This window comes from Oryctolagus cuniculus, chromosome 10 (assembly GCF_964237555.1).
Source record: "Oryctolagus cuniculus chromosome 10, mOryCun1.1, whole genome shotgun sequence".
NCBI lineage: Eukaryota > Metazoa > Chordata > Mammalia > Lagomorpha > Leporidae > Oryctolagus > Oryctolagus cuniculus.
The window spans coordinates 66307330-66315266 of NC_091441.1; the positions used below are offsets into that span (position 1 = coordinate 66307330).

The window sequence follows — 7937 nt, forward strand, 5'->3', positions numbered from 1 at the left end:
ACAGACATCATGTATCCATCATTTGAATTCTACAAGTGGCGTTGACCGCTACCTGCTTTATCCCATCTGTGTCCATACCTAGCCATCCCTCTACCCAGCCATCACTTTAATATTTTATACATAAGAACATTTCACAACTGGATACCTTAACATCCATATCATTAACTAGAGTTTCATAGCTCTAGAAATATTTCCAGTGTATGGTTTTGTCTTTGAGGTAAAATTTAAAAGAGTGAAATGCACAAATCTTAAGTGTACCCTTTAATCCTTTTTTAAAAAAAAGATTTATTTATCTGAAAGGCAGAGTTACAGAGGCGGCGGGGGGGGGGGGGCGGAGAGCTCTATCTTCCGTCTGCTGGTTCACTCCCCAAATGGCTGCAATGGCCAGGACTGGGCCAGACCAAAGTCAGGAACCAGGAGTTTCTTCTAGGTCTCCCACATGGGAGCAGGGGCCCAAGCACTTGTGCCATCTTCCACTGCTTTCCCAGGCACATTAGCAGGGAGCTGGATTAAAAGTGGAGCAACCAGGACTTGAACTGGCACCCATATGGGATGCCAGTGTTTCAGAAGGTGGCTTTACCTGCTACACCACAACACCCATCCCTCTTTTTTATACTTTTTGACAAAGGTATATCTCATACTCATCCTGTTAATGTATAGAATACTGTATTGCCCCAGAAAGTTTGTTACTACTGCTTTATCTTGTAGAAAGGGCAGAGAATGTAGATAAAAACACTGTTGTCTTAGTACGATTTCCATTGCTATAAGAAAATGTGGTTGGATAATACATAAAGGAAAGAGACTTCCTTGATTCAAGGGCCTGGGGCCAGCAGGTTCAGCTCTGCTGGGGACATTGTGACAGATGGCATCACAATGGTGAGAGTGTGTGCAACAGAGAACCATCACATGGAGACAGGGGGTTGGATTACCAGGAGGGGCCAGGCTTGCTAAAACAACTCTCACGAGAACCACTGGGGTCCCCAGAGAACTACCTTCATCTCTCCCACGGGCAGGGCCCCAGTGACCCAGTCCTTTTGGGCTCTACCTCTTAAAGGTTCCAGCACCTCCCCGCGGCTCCCCCATACTGGTAAGAACACAGCAGCTATAACTTCCCGCTCCCTTCTGCTGGGGGCTCGACCAGCACTTACACAGATTCATCCATGTTTCCCCCAAGGTAGAAACAGACCAGGAGCGCTTCCTACAAGTGCTTTTGTAAACGTTTCACAGTGAAGCACTTGTGGAGAGCAGCAGCATGTTCAGTGAGCCCAGCCCAGCCCAGCCAGGGAAACCATGGTTGCTCGCTCAGACTCCTGTTCCGCCAGTGCAGGCGTGAACCCTCAACTATAGCACAGTTTTACAGATTACCTGGCATCTTACTATTGACTACAGCACCCACAGGGAAAGCTCAGAATACTTCATTGGCAGCTTAGGCACATTTTCACACGTTTGTCATCTTTGCAGCCCGCCTCTTCGGTGCCCCAACCCGGCTCCATCCCTCAGGGAGCTGCCTGTTGGCTGCAGGCCTGGATCAGGGACATTCAGCACGAGGGTTGCAGTGGCTCTGACTTGGCATCAGACTGTGCTTGCTAAGACGTCTTCCCAAGTTGCAAACCCTGGAAGAGGGTGCGCCCGTGAGTTTCTTTGTTTATTTTCTTGGGCTTTCAGAAGAGACGGGCACTCCTTGAAATGAAGGAGGGTATCTGAGTCACTTACCCTGAAGCCGGCTTTAGGAGCTCAGAGACATAATTGAGGCAGAAGCACCCTTTAAGGTTTGATGGAGCGCCAGCAGGCATCTGATAATCTCCCCTGACTCATGCTCATGCGTGAGGTCCGCAGACGCCTGTTCACGTCCAGATCCAAAACCCCGCTCGCGCTGACCTCACACCTCTCTCAGGGTCCACTTCCGCTGTGCTCTTTTTCCTGCTCTGGTTCAATTAGCACATGGAGTTCAGCCTCTTTTCTTTGATTTCTCTCAAAACCACTTTCCCAGAACAAAGCCTTGTACAAGCCCCTCTCCTAATCGGCCTTTCCGCTCCTCGCGTGGCTCTTTCACTCCTAACTCCCAAGGTCTCTTGGTTTAGACTCAGGTTGGTTTGGCTGTGACCTTACTTACTATTGCTCTTCCACCTGAGGGCCCCAGGACCTTAGTTTCCACCCACAAGTGGCTGATCGAGGTAGTTTCTAAATAACCATGGCTCTCTAAGAGGAAGCCTGGTGTGAGGTCTTTCAAGTACACATATGGGAGCAGGTGTTTGGCCTGGCAGTTAGGATGCCTGTTCAAACACCTGTGTTCACTATCAGAGTGCCTGGGTTCAGTGCCCAGCGCTGCTCCCGACTCCAGCTTCCTGAGAGGCAGAGGTAACAGCTCACGTGGTTGGGTTCCTGCCACCCACGTAGGAGACCTGGCTCCTAGCGTTGGCCCTCAGCTCAGGGTTGTTGTGGGCATTTGGGGAATGGGACAGCTGATGGGAGCTCTCTCCCTCTCATTGTCTCATAAATGAAAACAAACTTTCAAATAATAATAAAGTCTATATATAATGAGATACCTCCAAAAGTTTACGGAATGTGGAAATAAAAGATGTATTTTGAGGGCCTGCACTGTGCTGCTACTTGTAACAACAGCACCCCACATCAGAGTGCCAGTTTGTATCCTGGCTACCCCAGTTCTAATCCAGCTCCCTGCTAGTGCACCTGGGAAAGCAGCAGCAGATGGCCCACGTGCTTGGACTCTTGTCACCCATGTGAGAGACATGGAAGAAGCTTCTGGCTCCTGGCTGCTGCCTTCTGCTTAGCCCAGCCCTACCCGTGCGGTCATCTGGGGAACAAAACCACAGATGGCAAAACTCTTTCTCTCACTCTCTCTGCTACTCTGCCTTTCAAATAAATAAATGAATGAATGAATCTCTAAAAAAAATTATTTAGGGGCTGCATTTGTGGTGCAGCACGTTAAGCTGCTGCCTGCAATGCAGCATACAATATGATTGCTAGTTCAAGTCCTGGCTGTTCCACTTCCAATCCAGCTCCCTGCTAATGTGCTTTGGGAAAGCAGTGAAGGATGGCCCAACTGCTTGGGTCCCTGCCACCAACATGGGCAACCCGAATGAAACTCCTGGCTCCTGGCTTCAGCATGGCTCAGCCTCAGCCTCTGTGGCCATTTGGGGAGTGAACCAATGAATGGGAAAGATCTCTGTCTCTCCCTCTTTCTCTGTAACTCTGCCTTTCAAATAAGTAAATAAATCTTTTTAAAAAATGTTTATTTTGGTGCAAAATATATTCATGCATAGTACTTTCATAATATGCATTTCATGAACTCTTTATGAACACCTTGTATATGTATTCAGTTCTATGCATGTATATAATTTACTTTTTAAGTGTATACATATATGTACACACACATACACAGGTCACACAAATATGTATGCATTTACATATGTCACACATGTGTATATGTTACACAAAATAAATCAATAATTACCTAAATACATGTGGACTTAAATCTATAATATGTATTACTTGTACACATACACATAAAAACCCTGTAACAAACTTTCATCGGCACACATCTAAGTCACCTTCACAAAGGAATTGGTGAACTCTTGGCCCCTGCTTCCATCTGCCTGGGTCTTATTCCCGAATTTATTTCTTATGATATTTAACATAATAAGGCATGAATATATTTCTCATATCTATCTCAGCTTTATTTCTTATTATAACTACCATAAGACATAAGTATATTTATCCTAGCTATCTCAGCTTAATTTCTTGTTTTATCTACCATAATAAGATAGAAATGTGTTTCTTAATACTTATCTCAGCTTTATTTCTTGCTCTCATCTTTTCATTTCAGCTTTGCCACAGATCCCTCTTTGTGACTGAAATGGATCCTGTCTACTGCGCACTGCTGAGTTTAGAAAACGTGAGCCTGGAAATACGTATGCAGTCGCTCACGTCTTCACTCACACACTCATTCCACACATCCTAATTGAACATAACAACAGAATACCGCATCGGACCCCATAGGAGAGACGGGGGAAGGAGGGGGATCCACGCCTTTAGAGACTTGCAACCCAGCGGCATAGCCAATGCTTCACACACTTGAAACAAAACGTCCTCAAAGGCCCCATTCGCAGCCGAAGCACAGCCAATGGCAGCAGGAAGCTAAGCGTTTGCAGTGCACACCACTGCTGCTGCATCAGCAGACTGGGCCAGAGGAGGGAAAAAATGCTGTGGTTAAAAGAAACTGCTGGCTTATGGATTTCTGTAAATGACAACTTGCTTGCTCTTCTAGCCGTGTTAGTTCTGCTCAGGCGGCTGAGTGGCTTTCGTGAAAGCATGAGCTCTGCCTGATTCCTGCCCTGGGGAGAGAGGTCAGGTACAATGACTGCGGTCACAGCCCCGCGCTAGCTGAAAATTACCGTGTCTTAAAGACGAGACAAGCAAGCCACACAACAGCACATCTTTGCTTGCTAAAAAACCCCTAGAAGTTGTTTCAGAAGCACACACAGCCTCCTTCCTCCTAAGGAGTGTTCTCCAGGAAAGCAGCTTCCCAACTCCAACGTGCGATAGTAGCAGAACAGCCTAGCTGCAAGCGTGCCTTGACTATGAAGGTGGCGGATGGGCAAGGGTCACTGGGGCTCGTCAGTGTCGGGCTGAACTCCATGTGCCTTGAAAAGACGTCATTTCAATCCACCTGGGTCTACAAGGCCTCACCAGGCACAGGTGCTAGGCATTCAGTCGCACTGACACACTGGTGTCGCCTTTTGGTGGTGGTCTTCTTTTCTGCCAGTTTGGTTTTAGGTTGTGTCAAAAGGAGAAGATGCAGAAGACAACCAAGTCAGGAGAGATGTATCTTGGTTTTGTTTTGTTTCGTTTTGTTTTTCCCAGAGACAGAGAAGGAGAGGGAGAGATACAGAGATTTTCCATCTGCTATTGCATTCTCCAAATGGCAGCAACAGCCAGGACTGAGCCATGCCAAGGCCAAGAGCCTGAAACTCCATCCAGGTCTTCCACATGGTGGCAGGGGCCCAAGCACTTGGGCCATCTTCCTCTGCTTTCCCAGGCACATTGACGGAGAGTTGGATCAGAAGTGGAACAGCCAGGACTAGAATCAGTGTTCACAAAGGATGCCAGCATCACAGGCAGCCACTTAATCCACTATCTCGCAACACTGCCCTAGAGATGTATCTTGTTTGGAGTGAGGGACTTAATCCTTATATAGCTCATCCAAATTGCTTCCTATGCTATTGTAATTTACAACTGAACTCTATACTGAATTCAGACGCTCCTCATCTTATGGCAGTGTTGTGTCCATCCGATTACATACACTGTAAGTTGAAAATATCATAAGTTAAAAATTGCATTGAATACATCTAACCTAGTGGACATCATAGCACAACATAGCTTAGCTTAAATGCTAGCCCATCATTGGGCAGTCACCTAACAGGGGTTGGTGTTGTAATGTAGCAGGTTAAACCACCACTTGTAATGCTGGCATCCCATGCTGGAGTGGCAATTCAAGTCCCAGCTGCTCTGCTCCTAAGCCAGCTCCCTGCTAATGTGTCTGGGAAGCCAGTGGATGATGAACCAAGTACTTGGGCCCTTGCCACCCATGTGGGAGACCAGATAGAGTTCCTGACTCCTGACTTCCGCCTGGCTTAGCCTTGGCTGTTGCAGCCATTTGGGGAATGAGCCAGTTGATAGAAGATCTCTCTCTCTCTGACTCTGTCTGGCTCTCTGTGTCACTCTGTCTTCCAAATACATAATGTATTAAAGTCATCTAACATAAAACTGTAAAATAAAAACTTACAAGCTCTCTAAAACAGTGTTGAGTATCTCATATAGTTTACTGAATACCTATATCCAAAACCACCACCCACACAGCACTGCGCACGGCAGAGCAGAGACTGCCTTCCTTAAAGACTGCGAGGTGGACTGAGCTGTGCCTGCTGCCGCTGCCCAGCATCACCAGAAAGGACTGGACCACAGAGTGTGTTCAAAACACGAAGTGCAGTTTATACTGCATGCACGTGGCTGTCACACCACCAAACAGTTGGAGACTCAGAAGCCAACCCTTCATAATTGGGGGACTCGAATCATTTAAAACATCTTAAACCACTTTGGAATGGAAATGACTGGATACATTTGCAAAAATCCATGCCGTATGGATTGTAGGGTGCCCACGTAAAAGCTGAGTAACTTCATCAGTGTTTACCTGGCATCAAAGTGGCCCCAAGGGCAGAACACAAACACACGCTCATCCTAAATGCTGAAGAGTAAGGTCTGTAGGTGGTATTGATGACTTTTAAAATTCACCAAATATCTTTGTAATGTACCCATGGAGGGATTCAACTTTGAAGTTCATGAAAAATGGCAAATAATAGCATCCTGGAAGAGAGGGTTCATGTGTAGGGGGGAATATTTTTCAGTGGTGGTGAAAAACGAGAAATGGCTCCTTTCTGCGGAGCCTCCAGAACAGTTATAGAGGCATTCCTTGCTTCACATTCTAGCAAAGTTGGTTACCTGGTGCTTTTCCAGGAACGGGCTCCATTTTCCCTTGTATGCTTCTTTGAGAAAATTAAAGAGAAATTCCTTGAGAGAACAAATACTAATGGTCTTAATTTGAAAACAACAGGATAACCCTGGAATGTGGGATGAGCTATCAAAAAAAAGTGTGCCTTGGTTTCATAATACTTCCCTGACCAATAAAAGAATCAACTAATTCCTGGAAAATTACTTACCACATGACATTTTGTGTTCTTTTTACTTATTGACTCTGCTAAATGAGGTCAGGTGATCAATCAAATGCCGTTTCTCTAACTTGAAAATCTTTCAAATTGATATTTTAAATTATATTCAAATCTAGAATTGATTCTCTACAGCTTGCTTGAATACTTCAAAAGTACTGTCCTTGTATGACAGAGATGTTTTTATAAACAAGTGGGGAAAGGGAGAAATAGTTGATAAATGATATTGAACTTATCGATCATGACAATCATAAGGAAATAGAATTTCAGGTAACTTTATAATGTATTTTTTCATAATTTTAATAATTATTTGAGGATTGGTTTATTTGTTTTGGACAGAAAACAAATGGATTAGTTTCCTGCCTTTATTCTCTTGGGCACCTTCTCAGGTCATCTTTTTTTTTTTATAAAGATTTATTTATTTATTTGAAAGTCAGAGTTACACAGAGAGAGAAGGAGAGGCAGAGAGAAAGGTCTTCCATTTGATGGTGTACTCTCCAGATAGCCACAATGGCCAGAACTGCACCAATCCAAAGCCAGGAGCCAGGAGCTTCTTCCGGGTGTCCCACGTGGGTACACAGGCCCAAGAACTTGGGACATCTTCTTCTGCTTCCCCAGGCCATAGAAGAGAGCTGGATCAGAAGTGGAGTAGCCGGGACTCGAACGGTGCCCATATGGGATGCCAGCACTGTAGGTGCTTTACCCGCTATGCTACACTGCCAGCTCCCTCAGGTCATCTTAAGCAGACAGCTTCATGCCTCTGAGTCCATAGATGCTTGCTCAGTTCAAGTGCAGGCAACAGTTAACATACAGTTAACATCCTCAGGTCTCCCTCCATCAGTGAGAGACAGGAGTCAGTGAATAAACACCCATTCTCTCTTCTCTCCAAGGGACAATCTGGGTTCATGGTACATGATGGTTCTTTATGCACTGCCCAGCATGAATAAGCCCAGTTGCCCACCTATTTAATCTTCTCTTTAATGTATCCTTGTATTGGCATTTCTCCCCTCCCCAGTGCTTCCTGGGTTTGCCTCCTACAGTAGGTGGCTCTTCCAAAGATGGTCAGGCAGCATCTCCCATTATATATGCCTTTTAAGAAGCTTGTTGCCTCCGGGGCCAGCACTACTGTGTAGCAGGCTAAGCCTCCGCCCGCAGTGCCAGCATCCCATATGGCTACCAGTTCCTGTCCTGGCT

At 45.7% G+C, this 7937-nt stretch overlaps 1 long non-coding RNA gene across 1 annotated transcript; it reads left to right on the forward strand.

The window, feature by feature from the left end:
• Nucleotides 1–349: 349 nt before the first annotated feature.
• LOC138843960 (uncharacterized) lies at nt 350–6801 on the forward strand. The gene is made up of 3 exons (XR_011379207.1): nt 350–1087; nt 1462–1631; nt 3848–6801. It is a non-coding gene; the product is annotated as an uncharacterized lncRNA (long non-coding RNA).
• The last annotated feature ends 1136 nt before the right edge of the window (nt 6802–7937 follow it).